Source organism: Ceratotherium simum, chromosome 19 (assembly GCF_057802395.1).
Source record: "Ceratotherium simum simum isolate JZ-2026a chromosome 19, ASM5780239v1, whole genome shotgun sequence".
NCBI lineage: Eukaryota > Metazoa > Chordata > Mammalia > Perissodactyla > Rhinocerotidae > Ceratotherium > Ceratotherium simum.
Genome location: NC_141918.1, coordinates 43,485,960 through 43,511,339, shown reverse-complemented (window position 1 = coordinate 43,511,339; position 25,380 = coordinate 43,485,960). Strand labels below are relative to the sequence as shown.

Genomic DNA, 25,380 nt, shown 5'->3' with positions numbered 1-25,380 from the left:
TCACCGCTGTAGCAATGGAGCCAGTCTGATTTTCTGTATGCAGCAGTATTGCACAGAGGCATCTCAGAAAACATTCTGCAATTGAAAGGGACAGCTTATCACATGTCTCAGTGTCCCTATAATTCAACAACTGAGTTAATTTTTTCCTTTAAATTTATACAGTAATTTTATTTTATTTATTTATTATTCTTACTGGAGGCCTGTTTATTCCACGCTCAGTCGTTTATTACCTCTACCTTATCAAGACATTAGTGGCCACGTGGCTGTGGAGCGTTGAAACCTCCCCGTGTAGAAGGAAAGCTTTTCTCTCTTCCTCCACACCACACAAATCTCTTCGGTCACCCTGTCAAGTTTGCACCCACCTGGTGTTAGAAAAGCAGTTCATACACAGGTGTATGAGGGCTAAGATAGGGGGACATGGCTGTGTTTGTGTTGCCTTGAGCAAGTTATTCATCCTCTTTATACTTCAGAAGTAGTTAATGTCTTCTAGGAATTCTGGAATATATAAGAGGCAAATGTGATGGGAAAGAAACCAAGAAAGCAGAGAAAGAGAGAAGTGGAGGAGGGCTTTCAACATTACATAGCCACTGAGAAATTTCAAGGCAGATAAAGAGATATTTCCAGGCAGAAAAAAGAAAAAGATGTTGTTTGCATATTATTAGTGTCCATATAATAATGCCCCCCCAAAAAAAAAACTGGCTGATTTTACTACTGAATAATTGAAACCTGAACAAACTGCTGGTATTAGTTTATTGTCTGCCTTATTCTCCAAGAACATAATCTCCCTGATGGTAGGAACCTTTTCTGCATGTTCCTTGCTGCATCCTCAGTACCTTGAGCAGTTCCTGGCAGACAGCTGCTGTTTCCTGAGTATCTGATGAATCTATTGACTGAATGCAATTGGCCCTGCAGAACACCAGCTGGGAGGAAAGTCCTGATAGCTGTATTCTTTACTAAATTTACCAGAGCACTCAGAGCTTTTCTTTTTTTTTTTTTTCTTATCTATCTTAACAGAAGATATATGTAATCTCAGTATGAAGAGAATCATAAATATAATTTCCTAATTTATATGGCATGTTTCCATATATTTTGGAAGTATTCATATGTTTCTAAAAGCTATAATTGTTATTTCTTAATTTTATTATGATTATTATTGCTGATAACAACAGATCAGGATATGAGATCTAAAGGTGCAGAACTTTGATGTTTTATACATTTTATAGACTAAATTTGGTAAAACTAGATAGTTCAAATTCCATGTAAAGATTATGAGCCCTCCAATTCCTAAGGAAAAAGAAAATTAATTATAAAATAATTTAGTGACCATCAATGAAGCCAAACTTTTCAGTAAAAAAAAAAATTCCAGGGGGCCCGCCTGGTGGAGTAGAGGTTAAGTTCACACACTCCACTTTGGTAACCCAGGGTTTGCAAGTTTGGATCCTGGGTGCAGACCTGCACACCGCTCATCAAGCCATGCCGTGGTGGTGTCCCACATACAGAATAGAGGAAGATTAGCACAGATGTTAGCTCAGGGCCAATCTTCCTCACCAAAAAAAAAAAAAAAAAAATTCCAGGGCCTGTTCCATAGTAAACAATTGTAAACAATTAGCAAATGGTCTTTGAACAATGAGAGAGTAGTTCCAAGTTTTAGTCAAGGCATTTGTTTGTGACTCATTCTTAGATGTTGTACATGATTTTCTTTGAGATAGAGAAACCAGTTTTTGTCATCTTCAATTTATAATTGTAAAAACAAGTTTAGAAATGCCATAAGACGCATTTAAGTTCCCGAAGGTTGTGTTTGTTAGAGCTACAGTAAGAATTGCGTTAATTATGCAAGAAATTTGATCTTTGGTCTTCAGTGTCCTTCTCCATATATAATCTAATGGTCATTAGCAAGTTCGAGTTTATTTGCTGTAATAATGAGTAGGAAAATACCCTCTAGTTTTGTCATTAAACTCTATCTTCACAAACTATAAAATAGGAAGGTATTTGATGCAATTTTGTAAAAGTTTAAATGGGTTGGAAAAGGTACGTTAAAGAAAAATGGCTAGCCTTCAGCTTGTAAATTTAGATACTGGTCTAGAATCCAACGTTCAGTTCATGTATATGTTAGAGCAGGGAGAGAATTAGAAATATATTATCATTCCATCACAGATAGTCATCTTAAATATACTAACAATCAGCATTTAAATAATCATTTACTGCCTCGTGTTTTCATATATCTTATCTCATTAGATCATGTGTGGTAAGGAAGTTATTATTATTGTACAGATGACCACACTGGGGCTCAGAGTGTGTGGGTCACTTTTCCAAGGTCATGAGGCTGATAAGGCAGGAGAATTAGATTTGAACGCATGTCTTCCAGTGCTGGGTTCCCTGCTTGTTCAGACACAAGGTGGTCCCTCCCTAAACAGAAGTCAGCTATTTGTCATTGCCTATCTGATCTAGTCACGTCATAGGAAAGACAATCTAACTTCAATTATTTTGTCTGCAAGATGATCTGCTGTCACCTCTGCAAAAAATAAAAAATAAGCCTGCATGTTAAAAGCAGTGGTTCTTCTCTGGGCCCCCCAATCTAACACCTCCTTCCCACAACAAGCTTAGTCATCTTTCCCAACGGAGAGGATTACAACTCTTTCTTTTTCTAAACACTGTTGTTGTTTTCTCTTCTATCCCTACAACAATTGATCAAAGACCAAGCACTCTCTTCAAATAAATGTATTTAACAATCTTGGCATGTCCCTTGGTCCCCATGACAGTGCCAAGCAGTGAGATTTATGGTGACATTCATCAGGTTCTGTTTGCCTAAAGATCCATTCAGAATTGCATCTGAGCTGCAAGTATTTTACCAGAGAATGATCAAGCAGTGAAGGCTCTAGAAATAATGAATGTATTATGTGTGACTCCCAGGCTTCAGGAAAACCTATTGAGGAAGGTTATTTTTTAAAATGTTCAAACAGCCTAAGTCCCTAGAGATAAAACCAAGAATTAATCCAAACAGGATTTCTCAACTATAATATTAAAGAAAATAATAATTATGTAAGTATTTTTTCATCATAATAGAAACACAAAATGGATATGACAAAGTCTTAGATTGTCTTTTTCTTCAGGGAGTTTAGAATGTTGCTGGTTATAATGTGGCCACTAAGAACCACAGGGTGATAGGGTGTGGTGCGTAGGAAGTACTCACCGTTGTCGTGGAGGCTGGCTTGAGATCCCAAATCTGTTTCTTATTAGTTGCATGGCAAAGGGCAAGTAATTTCATCACTATAAATGTCAGCTTTCTCAAGAGTAAGTTACCATTATCATCTACCTAGTTGTGCTGTAATGAGAATCGTATAAAATAATGTAAATGAATCACTTAGCATAGGGACTAGTACGTATTCTATTCGTATATGTATAGATATATACATATATATGAAAATATTTACTCATGAGCAAAATGTCACATATTTATATATTCCTTGTAAAGGGAATGTTTCAAAGTATTTTTACCAATTTTCAAAGGTCTTCATAAATCATAAAGTTATAGATATCTGGTACAGTTTTGAATATTGCTCTAAAAGTGTATCAACTGTGAAACATTTTACATTTTGAACATGAGATTTCAGAAACTTCAGTGAAATTTTAACTAATCTAAATATTTAAGTAGGGATAGGGCAGAGAGACTACTACATTTTATTCTTGTCAACTAAATCTTGGAGTTTTTCTTATTTCTATTAAATTTTACCAAAGCATCTAAAACAAATTAGTAAATCAAATAGTATTTTTCAGAGTACATAGGTCACAAAATCAATTCAGTGCCTCTATACTAGCATCTTTTAATGGATTAGAATAAAGTAGAATACAATAAAGACATTGTTTTCATGGAAATTTTGTTTCTATTTTATATGTATATGTATGTCATGGGTGCCTCTGTGCTAATTTGTTATGAAGTATTAATTTCTTATTTGGATCACAAATAAAATGGTTTGAGAATACTAATGATGGGGTAACTCATTGCAAAGGAAGAGAATTAAATGTAACTTCATACAGTTTAGTTTACAGATAAATAAAAAGTTAACCAAAGACAAAAAAAAAGACTGCAGCCATTTGAGCTGAAAGTGTTTTAGATTTTATGAAAATATTTTCTAGAAACTATTAAAAGACTTATTTCAACTTAATTTATATCTTCTTTATAGCAAAATTAAATGTCTCATAATTTTCTCTTTGTTTCTACTGTTTTGGATCTTAGAGGATTTTTTAGGTTTTCATAAACTTCAACTACTATAGGAAATGGTTTATATTTCTCGTATTCCAACCAGTGACTAAAAGGAAAATAAACATATTCTTTATTCATATTTTCTATATTTATATCAATTACTCAAATATATTATTCTCTAAGAAATGAATTTTTTAGTCTTAATTAATTCATATGTCAGTGTTTTAATATTTTGCCTTCTTACTATACTGAATTGTATAGATAAACAATGGCTTGTATGAACAATTAAATGTTAGCTAGGACACCATATAGGTTCTTGTACTAGAAAATGAGGCATAGGTATTATATCAGCAAAAATGGTGAAGTAAGAATATTTGAAAATCCTTCCCTCTGTAAAATTAACAAGAACACTAGCAAAAATTGTCAGAATCAACGTTTTCAGAACTCTGGAAATAAACCAAAGGCTTCCAGAAATCCAAGGAGTATTTATTCAAGACAAACAGCTGCAGTAAGAATGACAAGCTTTGTGGTATTTTAACGTTACCTATTCCCATTCCCATCACCCAGCTCCACAGTCACCTTGAAAACTAGCAGGACAATCATAGTGAAAATCAGCAGCCTGGCAGTCACCAAAGTGAGACAGCCAAGTTGCAGCTCCTTCAAGGCCCCATTCGCACAGAACTGTCATTTATTTGGCTTGTGTACTGGTTCCTGGATGACCTCACTCATAAGGCTCTTTATTTGACCAACTTGAGGCTTGTCAATGTGAAAAGCCTTTTCCCCAGGGTGCTGGTAGAAAACAATTAGAAGCAACTGTTAAACATTGTGGCTGTCTGAGGTAGTAGATAACATTTGGGGCCAAGAATAAGCTAACAAAAAACTTGAAAGGAAAAGCTGGAGAAGAAGATACCCATAGGGAGTTTGAAAAGTTCTGACATATTCTTGAGAATCTAGAGGCCACTATGAATTTCTTTTCTATGTGTCCACTTGGCTAGGCTATAGTCCACAATTATTCAAACAAATGTTGATTGAGGTGTTGCCATGTTGGTATTTTGTAGATGTGATTAACATCCATAAAAAATTGACTTTAAGAAATATATATTATCCTAGATAAACTGGTAGGCCCAATTCAATCAGTTCAAAGGCCTTAAGAGCAGAGATGAGATTTCTCTGAAGAAGAAGAAATTCCATCTGTGGAAAGCAGCTTCAGCCAGTGCCCAAGAATTCCATCCTGCCTTTCCTGATGGCTTGCCCTATGGATTTCAGACTTGCTTAGCCGGCCCTCACAATCAGTGTATATATATATATATATATATATATATATATATATATATATATATATAAACTTATGGTTATGTATCTTTGGTTAAACCCTGACAGCCATACACATGCCCAGGGTTGTCAGCATGCTCAGGAAGTGAGAAAACCCTAAGCTCTCACTACTGACTGGCTTTGATATTCTGTGTGAGTAGGAAGTGGGTTTTGACAGATGTATACCCATCTGAAGCCACCACCACTACAAAAAAGATTCAGAACATTTATATGCCTCTCAAAAGTTTCCTCATATCTCTTTTCCTCTGGGTTTTAAAGTTAATTTTTACCTTTTTTCTTAAAATACTTTTGTAAAATCTCTATACTATCTGCTTTCTGATGATTATCTTTGAATGAAGGCGATTCTCTGTAGGCTATCTATTGCTAAAACTATGTGGTAGGAAAGAATCATGTCAGCTTGGTTGTGGGTGTTTTATCTCAGAATCCCCTTAACAAAATCCTGACTTGCAGGTATATCTCATCTCCCGGGTATCAGAAAGTCTACTAAATTCATAGTAGAGTTCTGCATGAATTAGTATAAACTTCTCTTTCATTGACAGTAATTAACATCTGCAGAAGTGATTGGCAATCCCATATATCCTTCACTCAGCCAAAATAATAGCCTAATTTTGGAAAATGGTATCTCCATGTTGCTATTATTCAGCCCTTCCTGACAAGCTACAGGAGCTCAGGTATTCTTTTACAGCCTACCTATACCCCAGACCTTAACATTCTAAGTCAATAATCATTGATCTGGTTGCCCAGGTCTTGCTATATGATTTTGGCGACCTCCACCTGTTGACCAAGATTTGCAGACATATACTCAGATATATGCAGATTTCAGTGTCCTCAATTTGATCCAAATTTCATTTTTTTTTTTTGACAGCTATTCTTCAAGTTTAGGGATAGAGTTACAATATAGATAGAGTTTTTAATCTTTACATTTCATTTTCTATCTGCTTTCTTTTGGCATCAAAGATAATAATAGTTTAAAATGCTTTACTCAGCCACCTTCTGCTCTCAAGCTATATCAAGAATTTAGTCTGAAATTTGATCAAAGTATCTCAAATAGCATGGAGCTTTTCCTAATCCCCTCAGGAATAATAATTTTCTTTCCTTTTAACCCTCATAACGTTTTGTACCTTCAGCTTTTAGCATACACCAGTGATATTTGTTTAAAAATCCCTCTTTCCTAGTGGATTGTGAGTATTTTCAAGGTACAGAATGTTTTTTATTCAATTTGTATCTGTGGACCTGAGTACAATGCTTGACATAATACGTAAACTTTCCTCAAATACCATTTTGATGAACTAATCTAATCATGAACATGTGATTAAATGGAAACCTTTCTTGTGGACATAATGATGATGTACATGTTGAAAGATAGCTTAATTATGTGAAAGCATATCTGTGTTCAGTTTGATTGATAGAGTGATATCAACCTGGAAGAGAAGGCTCTAGTGTGTGTTATAAGTCACTATATTTGATTTTGTTCTTTCACTATTTCTTAACTTTGAACTCGATAAATTAAGGATGGTTTGCCTTTAAAGCAAGAGCTGATTATAACACAAAGCTGGAACGTAACCAGATATAGTACCAAAAAATATTTCAAAATAGTTACATTAAAAAGAGAAAGATAATAAAACTATGTGACCTATAAAGCCAATTGCATAAATATATGAGCATAAAAACAAGGAAAGATGTACAACCAGGCAATGTGAGTTTCATCATTTTGTTCTGGGAAAAAAATAATTTTTAATATTTTACTATATTTGTATTTCCCACAAATTTTCTACTACATAAATATTATTTATGTGAGCATAAATGTATTTTTGAAAAAATAAACAAACATAAACAAGGTATGTCCATAAGATGGAATAATGAATTAAAACCAGTAAGATTAATCATAATAAAAATAAAGGTAAATTCTTCCACTTATTCCTAATGTGCATTATGGAATCCTGGTGTAAAGAAGGCAGATAGGAAAAAACTTGGATACAAGCATAGAAGGAGCCAATGGTGGCACTACAACAGTGCTAAAAGAGTGCCTGAAGTTGTAGCATATTTCTAGAAGCATAACATTCACATGAAGAAAAATAGTAGGTTTTTGGATCTTCACTATTAATGCTACCTAGAGAGGAATTATTGGTTTTAGTTCTCTGTACTATATTTTGAAAGGATATTAACAAACTAGATGCATCCACAGTTATGTTATAGGAAGCCTGAACAGTCTAGAAACCAAGTCAAATGGGTAAGATATGGGAGGAAGAAGAAACACGACAAAAATGACCTCATGGGAGCATGATGTTTGTCACCAAATATTTAAAGGTCATCATGCTGAAGAGGATCTAGAAATAATAAGCAGATTTACTAATGCTGTGATTCTCTGCCTTTCGTTTTGACCCAGTATACCTGAGCTATATGACACATTTCCATCAGTAATTGAGACGTTTGCTGGTACAGATTATCATCTGAAGGGTTATCACTTTGGGGAGTGATTGGGATGGGGACTAAGCATTTACAGTTTGAAAAATACAACTAGATTATACATTGACTCACTGTTCTCAATGATTGTAGTGATGATGTAATTTCTACTTTACTCATTGAGATCATAGTGCTTATTTTATGCCAAGCATTTTGCTAAGCACATTACGTAAATTATCTCATTTAATCCTTATAAAACCCTACAATGTAAGTATTGTTTTGCTCACTTTACAAATGATGACACTGAAGCTTAGAACAGAGATTGAATATCACATAGCCAATAAATTCTAGAATTAGAATGAAAGCCTGGATCTGACTGAATACAAACCTTATACTTTTAAACACTATGCTACAGATAAGGTAAACAGAGGGTACAATTTGTCTGAATATTATGGATTTCCCAACTACAAAACTATGCATAAATTAGATAGAGGTCCTTTTAAAGTAATCATAGGAAGAGTTCAAGAGAAAAATGCTACAGTGTATGACTCTGAGTGTGAAGAAGATTCGTTCTGTTTCAGCTGAGATATCTTGGACTGAAAGTAACAGAACACCTGTCTTAAAATGTCTATAAAGTAAAGACATCTAATTCTCTCACATGAGAAGAGACTCCAGGATTAGTATACCAACCCAGTAATGCTCTAAAAGACCCAGTGTTAGGTGTTCTATGTCTATACATATTTATTTATCTCAACAAGAAACATAAGGGCTCTAGATCAGAGAACACCCTGCTTTCTCACACAGCATCTTGCACGGGTTCGTTACGTCCCCATTCCTCATAAGGCAACACAATGAGACCTGCTGCCATCTGTGCATACAGTGAGGGTTTGCACCACAGGGAAGCAACCCTGAAACTACGAGTCTCAATGCTTATATAGGACAGCTGGTGCATTTGTCCCTCCTCCTTTCTGGAGATACAGAAAGCCCTTATCTTTTACTCTGGAATGTAAACAAATTTTCTCTGGGAAAAGGAGGGGAGGGTCCCTAGCTTTTATTATCTATAAAATAAGAGCAAATGAGTCCAAGGGAGATGAGTCTTTATATTTCTCTGGGCCAGTTCACAATCTCTAGTTTCTTTGCCAATCAATCATAAAGCCTAGCTTATGCAGAAGAGTGAAAATATTCATGGAGCATTGTCTCCCAACACCCAGACCCTCTCTGTTTGCTGCTCTGTCATCCTTAGGGTATCAGGGAGGTCTTGCCCTCAGGGTTGCCATAGTTCTAAGTTGCACATTTTCACATGTCATTTTCCCAAGCACGAAGGAAAGACCAAGTGGAACAAATAGCATTCTACTTGTATGTCTAGCTCTTTCATTGGGAAAGAAAATCTTTCCCCCAAAAATGCCAGTGGAGTGTCCTTCATAACTTACTGACTGGAACTGGGTTATATATTCATTCCTAAACAATCAATGTCAAAACAGAAATCTATTGCCATATTTAGTTTAGATTAAGCGCAGGGAAAATTGGCATTCAGAAAAAAACAGGTTCTTACTGCAATGCCTATTGTGTGGGAAGATGTGCTACAGCATTTAAGATTCCTTCCTTCATTCAACATACATTAATATGGCACCTGCTATGTGCCCAGCAGGGATAGGCAGAAAAAATACGAAAACGTATGAGATAGTCTCCGACTTCATGGTGCTCACAATCTGGTGACAGTGACAGATATTTATAAATCTTAGAGTGCATGTGGCAACTACACAACACAAAATAAATATTAGATATTAAGCATTAAATATTGTCTTTTATTTAAAGAATTTTTTATCAAATTGATTTCAAAGGTGAATATCTTGTGATTGACTTATTGCCTTTTATTCCTATCTTGATGGCATTTTGAATTTGACTACGTATTATGTAATTTCAAGCATAAAAACTACACCACATAAATGTTAATTATATAATGTATGTAACAAAATCATTGGTAATTATGTGTAGAGATAAAGCAAATTTGGTTGCTATTACACCAACTTACCAATTTATTAACAATCACCATTGTAAATTCAAGTAAAGAAGACTAAAATAATCAAAGTAAGCGCTCACATTTTTAAGGATCTCAGAACACGAGATGAGTTACAGGAGAAGACTGTACATCTGTGGGAATATTTTGAACTAGAAATGGAAACACCAGTCAGTAAATAAATAATTGTACTTTGAGTATACTCAGGCACTTTCTACCAGAAAGTAGGGAGGGGCTAGATGACCTCACCATGTTCCTTAGTATTAGATCAGATGTTTTACTGTAAATAAATGATGAATTTCTTTTGCTCCCTAGACAAGATTGACCATCAGTTGATAAATCATGCTATTTTTTAAGAGTACAGAAGGAAATGCATAATACATATTACAGCTATTGATTTGTGCTGCTACAAAATATGAGCTGAGCCTTATAGCAGGCTTAGATTTTACGTGTTCCAGCTTTCCTGCCCTCAGGAAAACACGTTTTGTACTTTATTTTATTTTTTTTTTAATTTTTTGTTTATTGCAGTAACATTGGTTTATAACATTGTAAAAATTTCAGGTGTACATCATTGTACTTCTATTTCTGCATAGATTACATCATGTTCACCACCAAAATACTAATTACAACCCATCACCACACATATGTACCGAATTATCCCTTTCACCCTCCTCCCTCCCCCCTTCCCCTCTGGTAACTACCAATCCAATCTCTGTCCCTATGTGCTTGTTTATTGTTGTTATTATCTACTACTTAATGAAGGAAATCATACGGTATTTGACCTTCTCCCTCTGACTTATTTCACTTTGCATTATACCTTCAATGTCCATCCATGATGTCACAAATGGCTGGATTTCATCGTTTCTTATGGCTGAGTAGTATTCCATTGTGTATATATACCACATCTTCTTTATCCATTCATCCCTTTATGGGCACTTAGGTTGCTTCCAAGTCTTGGCTATTGTGAATAACGCTGCAATGAACACAGGGGTGCACGTACCTTTGCAAATTGGTGTTTTCAAGTTCTTTGGATAAATACCCAACAGTGGAATAGCTGGATCATATGGTAGTTCTATCCTTGCTTTTTTGAGGAATCTCCATACTGTTTTCCATAGTGGCTGCACCAGTTTGCACTCCCACCAGCAGTGTATGAGAGTTCCCTTCTCTCCACATCCTCTCCAACACATGTTGTTTCCTGTCTTGTTAATTATAGCCATTCTGATGGGCGTGAGGTGATATCTCATTGTAGTTTTGATTTGCATTTCCCTGATAGTTAGTGATTTTGAACATCTTTTCATGTGTCTGTTGGCCATCTGTATATCTTCTTTGGAGAAATGTCTGTTCAGGTCTTTTGCCCATTTTTTAATTGGGTTGGTAGTTTTGTTGTTGTTGAGATGCATGAGTTCTTTATATATTTTGGAGATTAAGCCCTTATCAAAAGTATGGTTTGCAAATATCTTCTCCCAATTGTTAGGTTGTCTTTTCATTTTGTTGATGGTTTCCTTTGCTGTGCAGAAGCTTTTTAGTTTGATGTAGTCCCATTTGTTTATTTTTTCTATTGTTCCTCTTGCCCGGTCAGATGTGGTGTTTGAAAAGATGTTGCTAAGACTGATGTCGAAGAGCGTACTGCCTATGTTTTCTTCTAGAAGTTTCATAGTTTCAGGTCTTACATTCAAGTCTTTAATCCATTTGGAGTTAATTTTTGTGTATGGTGTAAGGTAAGGGTCTACTTTCATTTTTTTGCATGTGGCTATCCAGTTTTCCCAACACCATTTGTTGAAGAGACTTTCTTTTCCCCATTGTATGTTCTTGGCTCTTTTGTCAAAGATTAGCTGTCCATAGATGTGTGGGTTTATTTCTGGGTTTTCGATTCTATTCCATTGATCTGTGTGTCTGTTTTTGTGCCAGTACCATGCTGTTTTGGTTACTATAGCTTTGTAGTATATTTTGAAATCAGGGAGTGTGATACCTCCAGCTTTGTTCTTTTTTCTCAGGATTCCTTTAGCTATTTGGGGTCTTTTGTTGTTCCATATAAATTTGAGGATTCTTTGTTCTATTTCTGTGAAAAATGTTGTTGGAACTTTGATAGGGATTGCACTGAATCTATAGATAGCTTTAGGAAGTATGGACATCTTAACTATGTTAATTCTTCCAATCCAAGAGCACGGAATATCTTTCCATTTCTTTGTGTCTTCTTCAATTACTTTCAGAAATGTTTTATAGTTTTCGGTGTACAGATCTTTCACCTCTTTGGTTAAGTTTATTCCTAGGTATTTTATTCTTTTTGTTGCAATTGTAAATGGGATGGTATTCTTAATTTCTCTTTCTGCTACTTCGTTGTTAGTGTACAGAAATGCAACTGATTTTTGTATGTTGATTTTGTATCCTGCAACTTTACCATATTCGTTTATTACTTCTAAAATTTTTCTGGTGGATTCTTTAGGGTTTTCTATATATAAAATCATGTCATCTACAAATAGTGACAGTTTCACTTCTTCCTTTCCAATTTGGATCCCTTTTATTTCTTTCTCTTGCCTGATTGGTCTGGCTAGGACTTCCAATACTATGTTAAATAGGAGTGGTGACAGTGGGCATCCTTGTCTGGTTCCTGTTCTTAGAGGGATAGCTTTCAGTTTTTCACCATTGAGGATGATATTAGCTGTGGGTTTCTCATATATGGTCTTTATTATGTTGAGGTACTTTCCTTCTATACCCATTTTATTCAGAGTTTTTATCATAAATGGATGCTGTATCTTGTCAAATGCTTTCTCTGCATCTATTGAGATGATCATGTGATTTTTGTTCTTCATTTTATTAATGTGGTGTATTACGTTGATTGATTTGCGAATGTTAAACCATCCCTGCATCCCTGGAATAAATCCCACTTGATCATGGTGTATAATCTTTTAATGTATTGTTGTATGCGATTTGCTAGTATTTTGTTGAGGATTTTCGCATCGATGTTCATCAGTGATATTGGCCTGTAATTTTCTTTTTGTGTTGTCCTTGTCTGGTTTTGGTATCAGGGTAATGTCAACTTCGTAGAATGAGTTAGGAGCTTCCCCCTCCTCAATTTTTGGAAGAGTTTGAGAAGGATAGGTATTAAGTCTTCTTTGAATGTTTGGTAGAATTCACCAGGGAAGCCGTCTGGTCCTGGACTTTTATTTTTGGGGAGGTTTTTGATTACTGTTTCGATCTCCTTACTGGTGATTGGTCTATTCAAATTCTCTACTTCTTCTTGATCCAGTTTTGGAAGGTTGTATGATTCTAAGAATTTATCCATTTCTTCCAGATTGTCGAATTGGTTGGCATATAGCTTTTCATAGTATTGTCTTATAATCTTTTGTATTTCTGAGATGTCTGTTGTAACCTCTCCTCTTTCATTTCTGATTTTACTTATTTGTGCCTTCTCTCTTTTTTCTTGGTGAGTCTAGCTAAAGGTTTGTCAATTTTGTTGATCTTTTCAAAGAACCAGCTCTTGGTTTTATTAATTTTTCTATTGTTTTTTTGGTCTCTATTTCATTAATTTCTGCTCTGATTTTTATTATTTCCCTTCTTCTACTGATTTTGGGCTTTGTTTGTTCTTCTTTTTCCAGTTCCTTTAGGTGCATTGTTAGATTGTTTATTTGAGATTTTTCTTGTTTGTTGAGATAGGCCTGTATTGCTATAAACTTCCCTCTTAGAACCGCTTTTGATGTATCCCATAAATTCTGGCATGTCGTATTTTCATTTTCATTTGTCTCCAGGTTTTTTTTGATTTCTTCTTTGATTTCTTCATTAACCCAGTCGTTGTTCAGTAGCATTTTGTTTAATCTCCACGTATTTGTGGCTTTTCTGATTTTCTTCCTATAGTTGATTTCTAGTTTCATACCGTTGTGGTCAGAAAAGATGCTTGGTATTATTTCAATATTCTTAAATTTATGGAGACTTGTTTTGTGGCCTAATATGTGATCAATCCTAGAGAATGTTCCATGTGCATTTGAAAAGAACGTGTATTCTTCGGTTTTTGGATGGAATGCTCTGTATATATCTACTAGGTCCATCTGTTCTAGTGTGTCGTTTAAGGCCAATGTTTCCTTGTTGATCTTCTGTTTGGATGATCTATCCGTTGGTGTAAGTGGAGTGTTAAAGTCCCCTACTATTATTGTGTTACTGTCTATTTCTGTTTTTATGTCTGTTAATAATTGCTTTATATATTTAGGTGCACCTACATTGGGTGCGTAGATATTTACAAGTGTTATATCCTCTTGTTGGATTGTTCCCTTGATCATTATGTAATGCCCTTCTTTGTCTCGTTTTACAGTTTTTGTTTTAAAGTCTATTTTGTCTGATATGAGTACTGCTACCCCAGCTTTCTTTTCTTTGCCATTTGCGTGGAGTATCTTTTTCCATCCCTTCACTTTCAGTTTGTGAGTGTCTTTAGGTCTGAAGTGTGTCTCTTGTATGCAGCATATATATGGGTCTTGTTTTTTTATCCAGTCAGCCACCCTATGCCTTTTAATTGGAGCATTTAGTCCATTGACGTTTAAAGTAGCTATTGATAGGTATGTACTTACTGCCATTTTTTAACTTTTTTTTTTTTTCGTGAGTGTTGTAGTAGTCCTTCTCTGTTCCTTACTTCTTCTATACAGAATTGATGGTCAATTTAGTTTGACCTCTGTCTGAAAGCTGTACTCTTTAACTCCCTCCTCCCTCCTTTTATGTTTTTGATATCATATCTAACCTCTTTTTGTGCATTTGTATCCATTACGTTCTAATCGTGGAAATAGATAATTTTTCCTATTTGTGGTCTTCTCTTTTCCCCTTAAATCAGTCCCTTTAACATTTCTTGTAGCACTGGTTTCTTGGTGACAAACTCCTTTAATTTTTGCTTATCTGGGAAAATTTTGATCTCTCCTTCCATTTTGAATGATAACCTTGCTGGGTAGAGTATTCTTGGCTGTAAGTTTTTTTCTTTTAGCACTTTAAATATATCTTGCCACTCTCTTCTAGCCTGTAAGGTTTCTGCTGAGAAGTCAGCTGATAGCCTTATGGGGTTTCCTTTGTATGTAACTTGACATTCTCTTGCGGCTTTTAGGATTCTCTCTTTATCTTTAATTCTGGACATTTTGATTATGATGTGTCTTGGTGTGGGCCTCTTTGGGTTTATCTTGTTTGGGGCTCTCTGGGCTTCCTGTACCTGGATGTCTGTTTCCTTCCTTAGGTTAGGGAAGTTTTCATTTATTATTTCTTGAAATAGATTCTCTGCCCCCTTGTCTCGCTCTTCTCCTTCCGGGACACCTATAACATGGATGTTAGTGCGCTTGATGTTGTCCCAGAGGTCCCTTAGACTGTCCTCACTCTTTTTAATTCTTTTCTCTTTTACCTGTTCACCTTGGGTAATTTCTTCTAGTCTTTCTTCCAGCTCACAGATCCGTTCTTCTGTATCCTCTACTCTGCTTTTGAGTCCCTCTAATGAATTTTTCATTTCCAGTATTGTATTCTTCATTTCTGATTGGTTCTTTTTTATATCTTCCATTTCTTTGTTGACATTCTCACTGAGTTCATCTATTCTTCTCCCCAGATCAGTGAGCATCCTTAACACTCTTAGTTTGAACTCTCTGTCAGGTAGGTCATTTCTGTTTCACTTAGTTCCTTTTCTGGGGTTTTGTCCTGTTCCCTTACTTGGAATGTATTCTTTTGCCTCCTCATTTTGCCTCTTTCCCTGTGCTTGTGTCTACGTATTAGGTAGGTCAGCTACGTCTCCTGCTCTTGGATAGGTGACCTTATGTAAGTGATGCCTTAGGAGGTTTCCAGTGTCCTTTCCTCAGTTCTCAATGTTCCAGGGGTGACCCCCATGTGGACTACGTGTGTCCTTCTGTTGTGGCCTGTTAGCTCTCCCTATAGGCGCCCAGGGAGGCCAAGTTATGCTCCTGGCCAGCTGTTGTAATGCTCAGCTGTTTGTAGTTGTTGTGGGCCCTTCAGTCTCTTTATCAGGTGTGGGGAGCCCCAGCACAGTTGGCTGCAAGTTCTAAATACCACATTTGTGTTGCAGTATTTCTTTTAACTGAGTAGGCCCCCACCGTGGCAGGTTGTTAGGCTCAGGGCCTTACAATTGCTGTAAGCCTCTAGCCTATTAGGTCTCTTGTGGGCTCTCTGAGGATTGCAGCTGGGTGGGGCTGCCCTCAGGCACAGGAGCACCCAATTGTTTCAGGCTTTGGAAGGTGGGGCAAACCTCCTATGTGGGTCTTTGAGAAGCACAAGTCTTCTGCAGCTGACAAGCCCTGTTGCCCACAGGTCCACACACACAGTCAACACAGTCCTGCCCGGTGTGTGCGCCCCGACCCCCAAGCGGACCCAGTCTCTCCACGGCGGGAGCCCCACACACTCCGCCACCACCCCACACTCTCCACCGGCTCCTTGTGCACACCCTGCCCCACTCAAGTCAGCTCAGTTGCCAGGCTGCAGAGAATCCAGTCACCAATCTATGCAGGCCCACTAGTTGCCTGAGGGCTTGTTGTTGGGTGGGGCCAGTCTCTAGGGTGGGCTGCCTGCCCTGGCTGAGCTGGATTAAATTGGTGCTCTAGTGGGTGGAGCAGACCCTGGGCTAGCAGGCCTCAGGGAGAACTCCAATGGCGTCTGTGTCAGCACGCTCACACCAGGCCACAACAATGGCCGCCGCCAATGTCCCAGTCCCTGGAGAGGTCTCACCCCTCACCGAGATGCACTCAGGGCCTATTAGGTGAGTCTCTTTTCACCCCAGCACTGTGCACCTTTCTTTCTGGTGATTTTAGGATGCTTTCTGGAATGGGTGAGTTTGTGCGCGGGCCCTTTAAGAGCCAGTTTTAGTTTCTTTGTGAACCGGGTTTTCTGGGGGTGCTCCCCAATGCTTTAGTAGCAGGCAAAGTCAGATATTATGCCACTGGTCTCGATTGTGCTGGGTCCACAAAATGCCCACAACAGGGGCGCTCCCCGGCTCAGGGCCCCGCGCCTCCAGGGAGGCTGCGTACCTGTGAGCTGCTCCCGGCGGCCGTGACGCTGGCGGCTTGTGAAGGCAGCGTTTTTCCTCTCCAGAACGGAGTCTCTGCCTCTTCTACCTCAGTTAGGATTGTCCGTTGTTGCAGGAGTTCCTCTTATCCAGTTTTCAGTTCTGTCTCACGGGTAATTTTTCCACGAGTAGTTGTAAATTGGCTGTGTCCACGGGAGGAGGTGAGTTCAGAGTCTGCCTACGCTGCCATCTTGACTCCGCCTCCACACGTTTTGTACTTTAATATTTAATCATTTTGTTCTTGCACTGTATTTCCCTTTATATTCTTTTTTTATGTAGACTTTATTGGTAAGTTTGCCAAAACAGGAATTGCAAGACTCAGAAACCGCATCAAGATGAGACCAAAAAGTATGTGGTCTTGAAAAGCTGGCATCATTTAGCAGTTGAAATAGAACACCATTTTCCAAAGTATTAGGGCTTGGAAATAAAGTTGATAAATAAAAAAATGATTTTCCTTAGTTTCACTTCAACATTTTATCATAAACGGTGGGCACATCTGCAGTTTCAGTAGGAGATCCAGCACCTGCTTGCTTCATTTCTCTTTTCACATATGACAACCACGTGACTTCTGCTAGTACTTTAGAGTTTACAAAGTATTTTCACATTATTTCCTCTGGTCTCCAATCAACCTTATCAGTTCACTAGGACAAACATTATTCTGATCCTTTAAAGATGAAGAAAATCAATCACAAGATCTCTTCAAGGGCATATAGCAGGTATGTGACAGAACTGGGACTAAATGTCTCTGAGCCTTAGACAGAGGCCTTCTCACTACATTACACATTCAGATGGACTCTCAAGGTGCAGGCAATAAAATGGTAAGCTCTCTGGCATCACCTTCTACTACAGATGATCTCTGAGCAAATTAGTTTATAATGATGGTGTTGTTGAATGGCCAGTATAGGTTGGAGGGGAAGGTATTCAGGTTAGCTAATATCAGTAAAACGTAGAAGTGAAGTAAGCCAAGAACACACTGGGATTTTAACTAGATTGTGGTAAGGTGTTAGAAAACTTGAAAATGACACATAAACCTTTCACGGTTGTTCCCTCAATGGGGCCCTCACCTTATCATAATATGTTTATAATGGGAAAAATGCACAAAAATGTGAATAGAAATCAAATGTGGAAAGACATGTGGTTCATTTAACTCTACTTTGGGGAAAGACTTGGAGAGGAGTTTGGGAAGAATTTGTACTACAGACAAAAGGTGACATCATGAGAAAAAGAGTTAAATAAAAAGGACATTCTGAGATGGCAAATTCTACAGAACTTATGATGTGTTCTACTGCCTGGTCAAATCTACTTAGAATAAATGCATAGATGGACTCCCATGTTATCTTATCTGTCACTGCCTGAAGTTCACCTTTAAAAAAGGAAGAAAAGAAAAGGAAATTCTGATGCGTGTTTCAACTTGGATGAACCTTGAGGACTTTATGCTAAATAAAATAACCCAGACAAATACTGTGTGATTCCATTTATATGAGATGCTTAGAATTGTCAGGATCCTAGAGACAGAAAGTAGAATGGTGGTGGCCAGGGACTTGGGGGAAGGGGAAACGGGGAGCTGGTTTCCATGAGTATAGAGTTTCAGTTTAAGAAGATAAAAAAGAGCTTTGGAGATGGATGTTAGTGATGGTTGCACAACATTAGGAATGTATTTAATAGCATTTAATTAACTATATACTTAAAAATGGTTACGATGGAATATTTTATGTTATGTATATTTTACCACAATAAAAAAAGTTGGAAAAAAAGTAAATAGAAGAAAAAAGAAAGAGAGACAGAGGTGTGAAGGACAAGTGCTCCCTGCATTTCATTCCTACATGCAGATTTTAATAAATAATAATTTTTTTTTTTTTAAATGCAGAAAGGGGAAGCTCACTCTCTGGGGGTAGATGACCCCTGTAGATTGTCCTGAGAGCAGAGCCTTTGGACAACCCCAATTTGGTTTATTCTCCATTCCCATTATTGATTATTCTCCATTCCCCTTAATATGTCTCTCAGAAGAGCTGGGGTCCCAGAGTAGGAATAGAACATGGAACAAAAGTCCTGACTGGGCCTCTGTTACATGGTGAAAAGTGACTATATGAACATTGAAACTGGCGTATAGCCTCATTCTGTGATTCAATGACCTTGAGTGTAGTTTCTAATTGGCGCAGGGGATATTTAAAAGGTAAGCTATTTTCACATAATGCCATCTTTAACACTTCAGAGATATGCCTTCTGTGCAGTCCACATTCTCATTAGTAATCCTGTTTCAAGTTCATCACCTGAGTATCTTAAATCTGTTTATTTTCCCCAAATACTGTTTTTTATTAATTTACCTCTCCCTGAAACTAGGAACATTTGGTCCCCCACTTTGAATGAGTTTAACCATCTTTAAGTTTACTCTTCACTTTGAAGAATGATACTGCTCACGTCAAGCTTGTTCAAATCACAGTGTGGACTCACTGCTCCATAACCTCATCTCCCTTTCTCTAGTCAACCCACCCCAGAAAAGGTCACAATGAACTCGTAACTACCAAATCCAACAGACACGTCCCACTCTTATAGACGCCTTTACACTCTTACCATGATCTCACTGAAGAATTTAAAATGATGAAACATCCTCTCCCAGAAATCTTTTCTCTATTGACTCCTACCTTAGTTCTCGCTACACATTTTCCATCTAGTTTGAGCATCTACCCTTTGTCAGTTTTCTTTGTGGGCTTCTCATACTCATGCAGCCCCATAATATTAACATTTCCCTGGGTTTAATTCTCTTTTCTCATTTCACACACTCTTCCTAGCTGAGCTCACTCATAGAGCTTCAATTTCAATAAATTCAGTAAAATGTTTTAGTCCAGAAACGTACACCACTTCCTGAGCTAGGCACTGAGTGTTTCCAATTATATACCGGAAAGACCAAAAACACACTATTGAACTCAACATAGGTCCCTATATTGCTTCTCTGTCCATATTTCCAAATTTAGTAAGTGTTGCAACCTTTATCCTGGTAACCCAAAGATATTATTCTTCAGGTAATCAATTAAGTCCATATTTTTGCTTGTTATTTATTTTATCACTTGTAAAGTTACAGAATGCTTTTAAAGTTTCCACAATATTTAATTTTAATTTCTTCAGGTTTTCTCTGCATGTGTGAATTTGTTAATCAATTTTTAGTTAATACGTATCTGAATGCGGTAGAGTTTAGACTGAAACTTGAGTTAATTATAAATTGAGTTTTGTTTTAATTTTTTTTTGTTTTGCTGAGGAAGATTTGCCTTGAGCTAACATCAGTGCCAATCTTCCTCTCTTTTGTGTGTGGGTCACTGCCACAGCATGGCCACTGAAAAGTGGTGCAGGTCTGCGCTCAGGAAGGACCCAGGCTGCCAAAGCGGAGTGCGCCCAACTTAACTACTGGGCCACAGGGCTGGCCCAAAGAGTGAGATTTTTGAAGGAGTAGCTAAGCCTTACTCACCTCAAAATTTTTCAACAGCTATGTTATCTAAAATAAGCAAAAAACAGCAAAAACAAACAAAAAACCTATGTGTTCTTAAGACCATGTTGCCTCAACTTAGTTCTCAGTATCATTTCCTACTTAGGGCTCTGAAACACAAGCAAAAGGGTTTCAAACTGTAACAATTTCCCTGGATCACCCAGAAATTTTGTTCAGACTTCTTAGAGCAGAGCCTGAGACGCGGATGTGAGTGTACATGATTTATTGAGGAAGTGTTCGGGATGAACCTTTACGGATTGAGGCAGAAGAGCCATGTGAAGACGTGGTCCCAAGTCATGGCTAACCTTGACCTGATGGTGGGCAGCAGAGTGACAAGGAAAGGGCTCTGGACTATAAATTGTTCTACAAATTTGTCCCAATTTAGGGAAAATGTTGCTGACCTCCTGTACTAGCTAGCTGGGAGGGTGGGTAATTCTCCAGGCTTCTCCAATTGAGGCATCATTCAAGGGCAGGTCAAGGCAAAGATCACATGTGTCAGGCATTAGTCACCACCGTTACATCAGTCATGGGATTTCTGAATCACATAGAAATTCTATTTCTAATATTTTGGGGAACCATCATACTGTTTTCTACAGCTGCTGTACCATTTTACATTCCTACCAACACTGTGCAAGAGTTCCAGCTTCTCCACTTCATCTCCAACACTTGTTATTTTCTGTTGTTTTTTTTTTTTTTTAATTTTTTGTTTATTGCAGTAACATTGGTTTATAACATTGTAAAAATTTCAGGTGTACATCATTGTACTTCTATTTCTGCATAGATTACATCATGTTCACCACCAAAATACTAATTACAACCCATCACCACACACATGTACCGAATTATCCATTTCACCCTCCTCCCTCCCCCCTTCCCCTCTGCTAACCACCAATCCAATCTCTGTCCCTATGTGTTTGTTTATTGTTGTTATTATCTACTACTTAATGAAGGAAATCATACGGTATTTGACCTTCTCCCTCTGACTTATTTCACTTTGCATTATACCCTCAATGTCCATCCACGTTATCACAAATGGCTGGATTTCATCGTTTCTTATGGCTGAGTAGTTTTTTTTTTTTTGATAGTAGCCATCCTATGGGTGTGAGGTTGTGTCTCACTGTCGTTTTGACTTAATATTTCAATTACCAGTGATATTGAACATCTTTTCATGTGCTTATTGGCCATTTGTATATCTTCTTTGAAGAAATGTCTATTTAAGTTCTTTGTCCATTTTTGAATCAGATTGTTTTTCTATTGTTGAGTTTTTGGAGTTCTCTACGTATTATGAATATTAAAATATGCTAATATTTTCTCCCACTCTGTGGATTGCTTTTTTACTCTGAGAGGGTCTTTTTTTTTTTTTTTTTTTGGTGAGGAAAATCAGCCCTGAGCTAACATCTGCCAATCCTCCTCTTTTTGCCGAGGAAGACTGGCCCTAGGCTAATATTCATGCCCATCTTCCTCCACTTTATACAGGACACCGCCACAGCATGGCTTGCCAAGTGGTGCGTCGGTGTGTGCCCGGGATCCGAACCGGCTAACCCCCGGCCGCCGCAGTGGAGCGCGCACACTTAACCGCTTGTGCCACCAGGCCAGCCCCTGAGAGCACAATTTTAAAAAATTTTTGCAAAGTTTTGGCTATTTTTTCTTTTGTTGCTTGTGGCTTTGGTATATATCCAAGAAATTATTGTCAAATCCAGTGTCATGAAGTTTTTGCCCTATTTTTTCTTCAAAGAGTTTTATAGTTTTTGGCCTTACATTTAGGTCACAGATGCATTTTGAGGTAATTTTTGAATATAGTTATGTAAAAGTCCAACTTCATTCTTTAGCATATGGATATCCAATTTTCCCAGTATCATTAGTTGAAGACAGTCCTTTTCCCCCATTGAATGATCTTGGCACTCTTGTCAAAAGTCTTTTGACTGTAGATGCGAGAGTTAATTTCTGTAAACTATTCTACTTCATTGGTCTATGTGTTTGTCTTTATGCCAGTACCATGCTGTTTTGATTACTGTAGCTTTGCAGTAAATTTTAGTCAGGAAGTGTAAGTCCTCTAGGTTTGTTCTTTTTCAGGACTGTTTTGGTTCTTCAGGGTCCCTTGATATTCTATATGAATTTTAGGATGGGCTTTTCTATTTCTGCAAAAAGCATCTCTGGAATTTTGATAGGGATGGTATTAAATCCATAGATCACTTAGGGTAGTATTGACATGTTAATAATATTGTTTTCCAATCCATGGACATGGGATGTCTTTCTATTTATTTATCTTCTTTAATTTCTTTCAGAAGAGTTTTGTAGTTTTCACTGTACAAGTCTTCTGCCTCCCTGGTTAAGTTAATTCCAAAGTATTTTATTCTTTTTGATGTTATTGTAAGTGGAATTGTTTTTATTTCCTTTTCAGACTATTCATCGTTAATATATAGAAATGCAACTGACTTTTGTGTGTTGACTTTGCATCCTGCTACTTTGCTAAATTCCACCATCTATTTTAAATTCATAATTTGAATATGAATACAATGTTTTGTACCAACACTATTTGCTAATGTGCTTCTGAAAAATTGGATCAGCATCACTGAATTTGGTTATAAATTGGGAAGGAATCTAAAACAGTAATTTGAGTGTTATTACATGAATGTACTATGCAATTTTATCATTATTCCTCCTATTAGCAGACAATTAACACTCTATGTAATTACACTGTTCAGTCAGGATGGCAATGGAATGGAAATGTGAATGCAGAGAACTGCAGTTTCTGTTAAAGACTCAAACATTAGTTCTGCAATTTCTACTATTTGATGATAATCAAGTGCCATAATGGACCACTTACTCAAAAATCAGAGGAGAATGGTTTCTGGTTAACAATTCAATTGAGTTTAACAAATATGATATTGAGAAACCATTGTATACTTGCACTGGGTTAGAAACTGGGTACACTAAAAATAAGACAAAAACAATACCTGACCTCAAGTGTCATGCAACATAATACCATTTATCAAACTATATAAATGTGCTATGTGTTACACAAGGCAAAGTAGTAATAAGAGTGGTACTGGAATTCATAGAAATTGTGTCTGATCTCTGTAGAAGGTCAGGGAAGGCATCCATGAGGAAATGACATTTGTTTAAGCTGAGGTTAAAAATAAGTAGGATTTGGGATGGAGAGTAGTGCCTAGAAAAAAAAAAACTGAAAAGATCCAAAGACAGAGCATTTAACAGGAAGTCAGAAATGACCAGGAGAAAACAGTGCCATGCATACAACTTCAGTCCTCAGTGCTTTGACATTTTCTCTTTATATACATGTTTCTTAGGTGGTGATCTGTCTGGTCCAATTACATTGGTATATTGATGATACTAGGAATTATATCTCCAGGCTAGATCTTTAAACTTTTAACTCCAGCCTCATAGTGAACTTCCCACTCAACATCTCTACTGTGATATCTAATAGGCATCTCAGACTTAACCACAAAGTAACCAAATTCTTACTTCCTCAACACTCCCCATCACAATAAATGCCACCTCCATTCATCCAATTACTCAACGAGAAAAAAATTAGAGGCATCATTGACTCTTCACTTTCTTTCACACTGTATATCCACTCCATTTTGTTGGTTCTATCCTCAAAATATGTTTTAAAGATTTTATTTATTTATTTTTTCCCCCCAAAGCCCCAGTAGATAGTTGTATGTCACAGCTGCACATCCTTCTAGTTGCTGTATGTGGGACTCGGCCTCAGGATGGACGGAGAAGCGGTGCCTCGGTGCGCGCCCGGGATCCGAACCCGGGCCACCAGCATCGGAGTGCGCGCACTTAACCTCCAAGCCACGGGGCCGGCCCCAAAATATGTTTTAAATCAGACAATATTTTGCTACTCCCACCAATGCCGCCTTATTCCAAGCCACCATCAAATCTCTTCTGAAGGACTGTTGTAGCCCTCTATAGGTCTTCTGGATCCTACTCTTGCTCCACTACCATCTATTCTCCACAGCGTTCAGAATAATCTCTCTAAGTGGAAGTCATATCGCAGTAGTCTTCTGTTCAAAACTCTATAATGATTCCCCATCTTTCTCTAAACAAAAGCTGAGAACTCTCTTCCTCTAGGTGTCCACATAGTCTGCCCCTTCACTTCAGGCTCTACTCTAGTGATTACCTTCTCTGAAGCACCTCCTCTTAACTCACAATCCAAAAGAGCACACTCTGTCATTCTCTACACTATTTTCCTTTTTCCATATCACTTCTTGGGCCCCTGAAGACAGAAAATTTGGTCTGTTTTGTTGACTGTTTTTTTCCTAGTACCTAAAATAGTTCCTGATACATGATAAGTACTCAATAAATAGCTTTTATTATCAAGGTACAATGGAATTATATACCTTGAGATGTCAATGAATAAATAAAATCATCTAGTAATGGTTTCAACTGGTTTTTAATTATACTTCAGAAGAGAAAAAAGGTACCAGAGGTACCATCTACAATAGCTTATTAATAGCTAATTAACCAATATTTTCATTCCTTTATTCAGCAAATATTTATAGAGGTCTACTATGTGTTTGGCACAAATAGGTACTGAGATTCCAAATATTCTTATAAAGAAAATGAACAATCCTTACCCTCATGGAGCATAAGTTTAATAGGAAGAGGAATGTGTAAACAAACTATTGCAATATTATACGAAAAGTACTGTAACAGGAGTATGTCCTGGGAGACTTCAAGAATGATTACCTAAAGGAAGCTGGGCAAGTCAGGAAAGAGTTCAAAAATAAGAGGCTTGCATGCTGCTTGTTCTTCTCTGGAGACTTGGCTGAAATGCTCTCATGAACCCTCTCTGATTAGAAAAGTTGACACTTCAAGGATATCTCCTAAATGTGAGTTGGAACTGGCTGACCCTCCTATAATCAGGGAATGATTCCAACCATAAAGAAATGAGA

General features: G+C 37.3%; 1 long non-coding RNA gene across 1 annotated transcript in view; it reads right to left on the bottom strand.

Annotated features, from left to right (window-relative positions):
- Positions 1-1,265: 1,265 nt before the first annotated feature.
- LOC147914543 (uncharacterized) overlaps positions 1,266-25,380 on the bottom strand; it is a 487,630-nt gene continuing 463,515 nt past the window's right edge. Inside the window, exon 3 of the long non-coding RNA XR_015555268.1 lies at positions 1,266-3,322. This is a non-coding gene — a long non-coding RNA (uncharacterized LOC147914543). The remainder of the gene's footprint in view (positions 3,323-25,380) is intronic.